Source organism: Leopardus geoffroyi, chromosome B1, assembly GCF_018350155.1.
Source record: "Leopardus geoffroyi isolate Oge1 chromosome B1, O.geoffroyi_Oge1_pat1.0, whole genome shotgun sequence".
NCBI lineage: Eukaryota > Metazoa > Chordata > Mammalia > Carnivora > Felidae > Leopardus > Leopardus geoffroyi.
In genome coordinates, this window is record NC_059327.1 from 1,694,489 (window position 1) to 1,706,177 (window position 11,689).

At 43.2% G+C, this 11,689-nt stretch overlaps 1 pseudogene; it reads right to left on the bottom strand.

Moving 5' to 3' along the window:
- Window positions 1-2,350: 2,350 nt before the first annotated feature.
- Window positions 2,351-2,742, bottom strand: LOC123582569 (annotated as a pseudogene).
- Between the last annotated feature and the right edge of the window lie 8,947 nt (window positions 2,743-11,689).

Here is an 11,689-nt window from a genome sequence, read left to right on the forward strand (position 1 = left end):
AGGTAATTAGAGAGCATCTCTCTCCCTTTCCAACTCCCACCTCAAAAACTCTGGTGAATTTGACTCAGTTAAGCATCTCAGGAGGAAAATTTATATCATTTAACCTAAAGGAAATGAATAAGTTAGTGCATAATTAGTTGGTGAATCACCTCACAGTTTCTTCAGAAATGGAATAAATTTATACTTTGTAATAAGAGTCGGAAAAAGAAGTCAAAGTCATGAATATTTTTACCGCCTGAGACCCCAAAACTCGTCTAATTGCTACCATCCCCCCACCAGGAGCTAGACCTGTCTCCCTGTCTCATCACCTGCTGATATCTACCTTGCTGTGAACAATTCACTGGGACTCCTCTCCACCTCACCCCCTTCCTCTCCCAGCTTGGAGCCTGCTCAGACCATATCTGAGCGTAACACTCGCTTCAAGCTCTGTCCTTCAGACGATTACAGTGATACTTCTGCTAAAGTGTGAGACCAAACCCCTTGCTTTCTCTGAAGATGGGAAATCGATACTGTCAGACTTTCCGCGTGAGTTGGAGAAATTCCTCGCTGAGGTCTTGCCCCATGTGGGACCAAGACAGGAAGTTAAGTGTTCCAACCCATTACGTCTCCATCAGGGATAAAAAAAAAAATGTTGGAGTAATCTGAGTGTGATACATACAGTGGGACCAGTTTCATAGCCGGGCTGGATTGTTACATTAAAAGACTATAAATCCAGGACTGTTTCTCTATGTCTCCCCGGGTCCTACGACTGAGAGGATCTGTCATTTGGGGGATGTTTCTGCAGAACTCGCGTTCTTGGATTATCAGGTGAGGGATCACCCAGTTGATTTTCATAAAAGCATTTCATTGTCCATTTTGTTTTTGTTCCTTTTACGTGTGCATGTGCGGAGTTCATCTCTTTTTAAAAATGCAGTTGCACAGGAAAAACCACCACAACATTTTTATTCTTACTTTCTTATTATTTGTCAATATTTCTTTACTTTGAGAGAGAGAGTGAGAGTGAGCACGAGCAGGGGAGGGGCAGAGAGAGAGGAGGGAGAATCCCAAGCAGGCTCCACACAGTCAAGGCAGAGCCCAACACGGACTCCATCACATGAACTGTGAGATCGTGACCTGAGCTGAAATCAAGGGTGGACGCTCAACCCACTGAGCTACCCAGGCAAGGAGAACAGAAATCCAAAGAGGAGGAAGGATGAAGGAGATGAGAGAGAAGTAACAAGGAAGCCAGGCGGTCGTGGGGACCGAAGGAAATGCTGTGAAGGCAGAGGAAAGGGCAGAAAAACATAAAATGGATGTAAGAGCCCAGGGAAGGCTGAGGGAGGATGGAGAGAATCCCATGGTACTGCTTCCGAGGCCACACGCCCAATAGAATGGAAGTTTAGTTGTGTCTGTTTTCCCCACCAGTAAACACAAACGATCTGGTATCATGGCATACAGTTCTTAGTAACTGCAAGAGACACACATTTTGAAATACAGCGTGCCCCATATAATGGACTGGGCTCTGGGTCTCCTTGTTCCCTCCATTTCTTACTTGTGGTAAGTCCCACTCAGCCCTCTTTCCTCCTCCCCCACCCGTGGTCACCTGGCCCACAGTGGCACCGAGTGAAAGTTTCGTCAGTGACTACCGCTACCCTCTCTGTTTCAAAGAAGTCTTCTGCAACATAGAAAATAGCATGGTTATCCTGATATCAGCAGGTTGTGTCGTGTTAATGCATTTTATGGAGACTGTGTCCCTGGTGAATTGTCATCAACTTAATATAAACATAGCATCTGCTACAGCGATCTCTATGGTGATCTTAATCGGTAACATGGAGAGAGGATGTGCTGTTTATGTCCTGTCCCTGAAGCACAAGCACGTGGATTATGAAAGCAGGGGAGAGAATCGGGCAAGTTGCAGACTATATTCTTCTGTACCCGGGCAAGTTTCAAGTGCAATAGGGAAAGCCGACCTGCCAAGACACGTGTAAGCATGAAGGAGAAGACTCTAACGTGACCCGCTGAGATCTGGTTCAGGAAAGGTCCATTCGGGGGTGTGGGATACACGGTAGTTCTTAGACCCTCATCTTAGTCCGCTCAGGCCGCCACAGGCTGGGGCTTTTACACAACAGAGACTCACTGACTCAGTCTCAGGGTGGGAAGTCCCGGATCCAGGTGTGGGCAGTGTAGACACCATCTGTCCCCATGTCCTCACGTGGTCATCCCTCTGAGCATGACCACATCCTCCGCTCCTCTTCTTAACAGGACATCCATCATACTGGAGTGGGGCCCACACCAACAGCCTTGTTTTACCTTAGTTACCTCTCCCTTTTTTCCCTCTGAGGCATTTGATTTGCATGTGTGTATTACCTCCCTAGAAAAGGAATCCCGGGGTTTTCCCTCCTGTGTGTTTTCGCCTTGCTCCTTCATGGTCCACGATGCCAGCTAAGGTTGTTGGTGCATTGAAACCAAATTGGCAGGGCGGGAGCAGATCATCCTGCCATTTTTCTAGATCTTTGAGTTGTGCATCACGTCTGGGGCTGGTCACTCCATGCGTGTTTAGCCTGCCTGTCAGGGTCACAGCAGTCTTCCCGTCTCTGTGATCATCAGTCATTTCAAATTCACCAATGTAAACACGCTTCATCATCACAGAAACCGGAGGGTGACTTTGAAGCAGAGCCTAAGAAGAACCTGGTGTTTGCCTCTCTTACTGGCATTGTTGCTGCCCTTGAGAGCATCTGCCAGGACGTTCATGCGTACCATCACGGAGGAATGGAAAAATGTCGGAAAGAGCTTAATCATCTCTTTAAAGACCCCAACTCTAAACACAATCACCTTCTGAGATCCTGGGGCTTTGGACTTCTAAATATGAATTTTTGGAGGGACACAATTTAGTCCATAACACTTTCCAAGATTTTTTTTAATCTTTAGAGTTATTTAGAGTTTCTCTTTATATACATATTTTTTTCTTATGATCGTCTTCTGGGGTCCCTTCTAAGGCCCCCATCTCAGTCCTGGAGGGACCCTGTGCATCTCCACATCCTGTGTAATTTCCGTAATCACCAGCCACCCAACTCTTAGCCCACTGACTGTGTCTTGCTTTCATTTTTATATTTACGCCCCCAAATTTTTACCTTTACTGATTAGAGTTTTTAAAACTTTGTAGTACTTTATTTGCTAACAGTAAGTTTCCATGAGTTTAAAAAACCCTCAGGGTGTGTGTTAGAGAATTATAAACAAGGACAGCCATAAAGCATACCATTTATTGGCAGCCAAATACCTGTGGCCAAATACCTTTCATGTATTATTACTATTTTTAATTTCAAACTTGCAAAGTAGATACATAGTTCTGCCCTGTTCTGTGAGTAAGGGATCTGGATCTCAGAAAGGTGAGGTTTCTTGTCCAAGGTCATCATGGTAGAACTTAACCATGAATGACCAAAGCTAAAAATCATGCATCCCCCATTGAGGCTGCATTAAAGGTTGACTCGTATATCAGAAGCTCTGCTGTTAAAGATTCATCCATTGATTGACTTACACTTCCATTTAATAAACATCTATTTAGTTGCTGCTGTGTGCTAGGCATCTACTCTAGCACACACTGAAAATGAAGAAGATTGTATGCACACACATACGCACACATGTACAAACATGCACACGTACACATGCATACACACATGTGCCCACAGAGTCTACCATTACTGGTACTTGAAGCTGACCCTGCAATCCTCTAAAATAACATGGAATTTAGTGCAGCTGCTGGAACTCAGGTCAGAAGAACTGAAATGAATATTTACATTTTGGACAAGTGATCACTGAGAGAACCTCTACAAAGAACTTGTCATTTAGGTTAAAAAAGAGGTTAGCATTACTGTGGTGTAATGCCACCTTAGATACATGTGGCAAACGGCTACAAAACTTTGAAGGGATTGGCAGGTAAAGTTCTGGGCTGTGGACTTAGAGTATTGAGCACCATCACACATCTGTTCTCTGATCTTCAAAAGGGTGCAACATCTGTGAGCCCCATCTTCTCGTGTATCAATTTCACGATCATTATGATTCGGTCAAGCTCCAAAGAATATGGCTGCAGGTGAGGTGAGTTGGGAGATGCTGCATTTACAGAGTCTAAAAGTTTTGTCTACTTCCCCCACCAGGGAAAGCCAACCGAAGGAGTTTTCCCATGCATTTGGGGAGGTCAGAGAGGGAGACGGAAGTTGAGAAGCCAAGGGAGGTGCATAGGAGTCACTTGGGAGACGAGACAGCGGGTGGGACAGAGAAATGGCGCGGGACCACCCAGTGGGCCCAAGGGTCACCGGAAGCAAATGGTCGCAAATGTATAATGGGGCCGCCAAACATAGCTGTGAATTCCTCTCCGTCCTCATTTAGCTGTGATTACAGAGGAGTTGAAAGAGCAGGAAAATGCCTTGTATGTCCTGTGAATGTCCTAGGTTGAAAGACACGGAGTTGCTGCTGTTCATGTGGCCCCCAAAGTGGTGATTGCACAGGCATCAGCTAAATACATTCACACGCATTAGGAACATTTGTATTTAATCTTTCTTGGATTCTTATGCGATGGGATTGAGGATTGCAGGGAGCCTCCGTCAGATTATTTTGGTAACAATTGACAGTTGGCTGTGACGGCCAGCTCGGTAGCTTGGAATTCATTCCTTTTTATTCCTTCTTAAAAACTCACCTCCTCTTCTTCCATTCAGCTCTTAATTATTGGTGTTTTCCAAATATCATCATTGGCTCTCTTCATACACATTTAAAAAAATTAGAGGCTTTAATTTTTAGAGTTTTAGGTGTACTGAAATATTCAAAAGAACAATATTCAATATTATTGAAAGACTGGGTGCAGAGTGTTCCCTTATTTCCCTCCCTCTCCCCCCATACAGTGTCCCCTAATATGAACATCTTGCATTACTTGGTATATTTGTTATAACTGATGAGTCAATATTGATACATTACTATTAACTGAAGTCCATAGTTTACCTTAGGGCTCATCCTTTGTATCACATATCCTATGGGTTTGGACAAATGTATTCGCCGTTGCAGCAACTTCCAGAATAGTTATGCTGCCCCAAATCCCTGTGTTCCACCCACTCACCCACTCACCTCTTCTTCCCACACACTGGCCACCTCTAAACTCTCTAAGGACTCTACAGTTTTGATTCTTCAGAATGCCATACAGTTGGAATCACACAGTATGTCGTCTTTTTGGCTTTGCTTCTTATACTTAGCAGTGCCCATGAAGGTTTCTCCATGTCTTTCCATTTGATAGACCTCATTTCTAGCTCTGGATAATATTCCATGGTCCGGATGGACCACTGTGTATTTACCCATCTCCCTATTAAAGGACACCTTGGTTTCTTCCAAGTTTTGGCAACTGTACATAGAGCTGCTATAAACATTAATGTGCAGATTTTTGTTGGGACGTTAAGTTTTCAAGTCATTTGGGTAAATCCTGAAGAACCCGATGGCTGGATCACACAGTAGGAGTGTTTTAGTTTTGTGAGAACCTGCCAAACTGTCTTCCAAAGTGTCCGCACCATTTTGCATTCCCACCAGCAGTGAGTGAGCCCTCCTGGAGCTCCACGGCCTTGCCAGCCTGTGGCATTGTCCGTGTTTGTGATTTTAACCATTCTAATAGCTGCGTAGTGGTATCTCATTGTTATTTCAGTTGTACACCAGAGTTTTACTCCAAAAAATGCTATCGGGTTGCACAGCTTATATGCACTGAAGATTCTGAACTCTGATTCAGCCCATCAGTTCTTTCTAACTAACTACGTTAAAGACACCTCCATCCCTCGGGGACTTCAAGTTAAGCATTTTCTAAAGTTAGCTCATTTACTGTGTGGTTCTGATCCTGATGATTGCTGATTTTCTCGGGGCGTGGCTATTTAGAGTCCTGGTCAACAGCACACTCTCTCCCAGGACGCTCTCTCTCTGCCCCCAATGTCGGACCACCAGGGAGTCATAGCCGTCGGTGGCGTGGAAATCAGACAGAACTGAGCTCAGTTATAGCTCAGTATTTTCTAGCTATTTGTTTGACCTTAGTCAAGATACGTGAGTTCTTAGTTTCCTTGGGTGTGAAATGGGTCTAGTAATTAAAAGTTACTTAAGAGAAGTTAAGATAATGAAGATAGACCTTGAGCACAGAATGGTTGCACATGAAATACATATTAGCTCTTGCTGGTATTAAATGCTTGATCATTTATTCTGAGCTGAACACATGTGTTTTCCCCGCTCCCCACCCTCTGCCCCTGCCACGATTTCTCTCCTCATTGCTGCAGTCATCTTCTACTTGGACTGTCTTGCTGTCCTTTCCTCTGATTGACTGCCTCCAGTGTCTTTCTTTGGTCATCTCAGACTTTTTTAAAGAACCGCCCCCCTCTAACACAAGACCGATGATATAATTTCGTGCTTAAATATCTTCCACGGAAACCAAAATCAAAATCAAGTCCTCGCTTGTTTATAATGCTTACAAAGACCTACGCATAAACATGGCCCTAGAAGTCTCTGTGAGCTTTATATCCATCCAGAGGCAGCAAAGTGCTTTGGCTCGGGTCTCTGAGCAAGTCACAGCATCCACCGCCCCGTGTGTCCGTCATCTGGTGAAGCTCAGATGGCAGCTGCTGTTTCTGTTTGTTTTGTGCCCACCTATCCTCTCAGCGAACATCCTCTTGACTCACATTCTGGAGTCAAGATCTCCAGAACCTACTCATCTTGTAACTGAAAGTTTGCAGCCTTTGACCACCATTCCCCTCATTCCCACCCCCACCCCCCACCCCTCAACCGACTCTCTTCACCGTGCTCCTGTGACTCTCCGACATTGGTCGTGGTGACTATTTCATAATGTGTATCAACACATCAAGTTGTGCACCTTATACATGCAATTTTTATTTGCCAGGTGTACATCAGTAAAGCTGGAAAAAATACAAACTCTTCTTTACGACTCCCCGGTTCCTTCCTCCCGCCAGCTCGCCTGTTCACCCACTGTGCTTCTTCGGATTGTGTTCTAAGTTCTGTCTGCTTTTCACCCTCATTCCCCTCAAGACGGGGGCCCCCGAGCACCTGCTAAAGTGACAGAATGTACCTTGTTTTCCAAATCAAATTGATGGCTTGATCGACATTGCAAATAACTATGTGAAACACTGGTGCCGTTAATGAAATAAGTCAGGCAGAGCAAGGCAAATAGTACATGATTTCACTCATGTGTGGGGTTTAAGAAAACAGATGAACATATGGGAAGGAAAAGAAAAGAGAGTGAAGCAAACCGTGAGGGTCTTAATGATAGAAAACAAGCTGAGGGTTGATGGGGGGGTGGGTGGGCCAGATGGGTGATGGGCATTGAGGAGGGCACTGGTGGGAATGGGCACTGGGTGTCGTATGTAAGAGATGAATCACTGGGTTCTACTCCGGAAGCCAAGACTACACGGTAGGTTAACCAACTAGAATTTAAGTGAAAACCTGAAAACAACCAATGTTTCACACGTCAGTGTAGAGACGGTTTAGAGTAGAGCGTGAGGCCGCTTACAAGACTGCGACTATGAAGTATGACGAGATGCACATCGCCGTCACCATTAAAACAGAAAGGGGCCGAGAAACCGCAGCGAACCCCCGAGTGCGTCGTTGCGAAGGGGTGTACACCCGATTTGTCTGTTTAATCTTAAGTGTTCATGCTTCTGGATTTCCTGCACAGTTTCTATACCACCCCCAGTTGGTTCCTGGTGACTCTGACAACTGTAATTAATCTTCCCCAGGGAGATCCTCAGCGGGCTGATCTATTGACCTGACTGTCCTGTGTTATCTGTCCGCGTCTTCCGTACATTCGCCGAAGTGCACCAAATCTGAAGTGTCTGGGCCTCGTCTCCACCTGTCCCTCCTGCTGCTGACCGGATGGGCCCAAGGCTTTCTAGGGCCTCATCCCCTTCTGCTGCCTGCGAGCGGCCAGCCTGACCCTCCAGTCTTCCTTCCCTCCTCCTTTGAAGGATGCGTGGCTTACTCAGGGTTTACTCAGCCCTGATCATCGAGGGCACAAGCGTGTCTTAAAGAATGACAGTTTAGCAGCTGACTGATCTAGTTCTGTTACTGGGTGATCAGAATGAATTAGATTTATTTTTTTCTAAAAAAAAAAGCGTTTTATGTGGTTTGCTTCTCAACTGAGGAGAGGGCTCAGGGAAATGACTCTGGTTCTTTCTTATTTTCTTCTTATTTTATGAAGTCAAATTTAATATTTAAAGAAGTCTGCACTGAAATATTCATGTAAAGGACACAGATTTCCATATAAAGCAGAAAAATCCAATTCATTCTCAAAATTTTTTTTGTAGTGCTGCACTTTCTAAGTCAATGTTTGCCAAGAAGCCTTCTTCTTTTTCTTTTTTGTTTTTCGCGAAGCTCATTTATTTCAAGAGCAGCTTCTGTTTGAATCAACCATGACTCTTACTGTGCTCACTGAATTTTGTTAGATGTTAGGGTGGTGACCTGGTAATTGATACTTCATTTATTGTCGAGTTTAGCCCTGGCGTTGACACAATAAATAACAATAGAGATGCTATGCAAAAGCCCAAGATAGAGATGCTGGCTGTGGACTGTGCAGTCCAAGTATATTATTAACTTCCTATTTACAGCTGAAAGATCCACCAACACATTGTTTCCCTGGAAGAATCTAAATATTAGTGACACGGGCCAAGCAGATCTTGGAACAAGCCATCGTGAATCTTGCTTCCGTGTCTAGCAGTGACATTCCGTGCTCCTCGGTGTAGTCCTGTCACAGAACGTCACGTCAGAGAGGGTGGGAGCATCCAAGATGGCTCTTCCTTAACACAATGCCAAGGACCCCGGTGTTATTTCCCATCAAATTGATGAAACAAAGAATTTTGAAGGGAAATTTGGCAATAACGCATGATTAGTTACGTAGAGGAAGACCTTGAAATGTGATCTTCCTGAACTTATTACATTAAATATTTCTTTGGGCATCCACATTCAAAACTGATTGTTAAAGCAGATTGTAGGAGGAATGGGCTATGAAATAATGTCTTCAAGGGATGTGACTTGGGGGACATCTGTAACTGTCTGTCCCCCAAAACAACTAGACCACGTCCCTTAACACAGGCGTTGGACTTCTAGCTCTCTGTTTGCCCAGTGTCTACCATTCTGCTCTCCCATGTACTCTTGATGTTTGTGTCTTCGACTTCACGCCCAATACCTGTGTTAAATAATCGGTTTCTCAAAAGTCTAATATGGTTCTCTCTTTCTTCCCTTCAGTCAGGATTTTTTTGCTTCTTCCTTTTCTCTAAGCCCTTGGTTTATTATTAAATCTTTCAAGATGACATTCCATGCCGTGATGTCTAGCCCCTAATAATTCAGCTTGACATCACAGACATGGGCGCTAAGCCTCTGGCAGTCTTGGTAACCGTGCGTTGCTCGTGCATTATCTTGTGTTTAATCTCAATAGTAATGTGACGGGTCCTGCAAAATAAATCACTTCATGCTCTGACTTAATTTCAAATGCTTTTTTGGTTGGAGTGGAAAAAACTATACTTCTGATATATATGTCCAGTTTCTACCTCAGGCGAATCTTTCAATCTATTGGCTCCCAGTGACCAATGATGCCTTCAGTCTTAGAAGGGATATGATAGCACAATTCGATCTCCTTTAAAAATGTATCCCATGTATCGTATACAAATATCAGATACACTTCCAAAATCCTTACAAACACTCAATGCCATTTTTAGAAAGGAAAATAAGGATATAATTTTGTAAAATATTATCATACCATCAGTAGCTTCTCTCAAGCTGCAGATATTTAAAAGACCTCATTTAGCATGTAATTATTATTCATTTTTCATCTGAGAGGAAATATGTTTTAATGGCAAACAACTTTCACCGAGCAATAAATAGAACAAAAATAGATGATTATACCACCAAGGCTATTATGGAAATCAGTTCAGACATCTAGTTTGGGAAAAGACATTGATGTTAGAACTCAAAAATGTGAGTAGACATATTAAAAAAACCCGTAACTTGCCAATATCTGTATCCTAAACATATCACTGAATGTGAGATGTCATGTGTCTGTATCTTAAAAAGGACTCTGAATCGCGATCTGGTGTTTTCTGGTCAAGGGCCAATATTTCATGACCCCAGCCAGCACCCTATGTGTCACCAAAGTATCACCACCTTCTCTTAGCGTATTTATGACACACTGCTGAAACCAACTCCTTCTTGGGACCACTGGAACTTGCTACAACATCTTCTCTCTTAAACTTAGTGTATTAGCTCTGGCTGCCATGATAACATGCCATTTTCTGGTGGGTGTAAACAACAGGAATTTAGATCTCATAATTCTGGAGGCTGAAAGTCCAAGATCAAGGTGCCAGAAGGGTACATGTCTGGTGAGGACTCTCTTTCTTGTTTGCAAAAGGCAGTTTTCTTGCTGTGTCTTCATGTGGCAGAAAGAGAGACAGAAAGATGGAGGGGATGGGCTCTGGTCTCTTCCTTTTCTTATAAGGACACCAGTGCCATCATGGAGCCCACTCTCATCAACTCATCTAAACCTAATCACCTCCCAAAGGCCCCATCTCCCAACACCATCCCCCTAGAGGTTAGGGCTTTCCTCTATGAGTTTTGAGGGATGCAGACATTCGTAGAACATAGCACTTCTCTCCTTATGTACCTTGTGTCAAAGTCCCTTGCCTGACTTCCTTTGTAGCTCAGCATTATGAGATGCTGTTCATCTCTCACACAACTGTATCCACAGCTTCTGTTTCTTGCCATTGTTGTATTGCTATGCACTTCAATAGAGCATATCTCTTTCCACAATATGTATGATTTTTGCTAGAGAAATACTAACACACAAATGCATTGAAAGGAATTTGGATACCACCAATAAATAAATCTCCAGGTATCAGATATCATCAGCCGCGATCTTTCTACATAGCCTGACTCTCTAAGGATAGTTGATAATATTCCTTTCAATCACTGAGTTAAGTATTCTAATCAAATTTGTAATTCTTAAGAACGTGTCTGATACAGAAAGTTAGGAAAAATATTTCCCGAGCTGCTGATGATTTGAGAAGTTAATCTTGTGTGCATTAATACAGAAGAATTTCTTTTTTTCTCATTTTTCTCATTATTATAGTTAACCATCAAATTAGTAAAATTTTCCTTAATCGTGTGTCATAATGAGTTTCTACATAACTTTCTTCCAGCTTTATTGAGATATAATTGACAAATAAAAACCATAAATATTTAAGGTGTACAGCATGACGATTTGGTATACATAAACACGGTGAAATAATTATAGGAATCAGGCTGATTAACATACCCATCACTTCACATAGTTTGCGTCTTTCTTTTTTTTTTTAGGGAAAACGTTTATTGGATCTTATCTAAGATTTGTGGCTGATTGCATCAGAAAGGCTGCTTGCCATATTACCAAAAATAGAAGTCCTGATCATTTTCAGAGCAAATGGAGGGTTCCCCCCACCCCCGGTCCATGCCTGCTACATTTCATAGGATGTAGTAAACAAATGCAAAGTCTGATCTCCAAATCAAGAATTCCTTCATAAGCAGAATTCAAATCTGCTTTCCACCTTGCATTCACATTTTGTGAATCCTGTAGGACTTAGGCATGAATAGAAATCACACACACACACACACACACACACACACACACATGGAAACGTCAATATGCCCTCTAAGGTTCAGG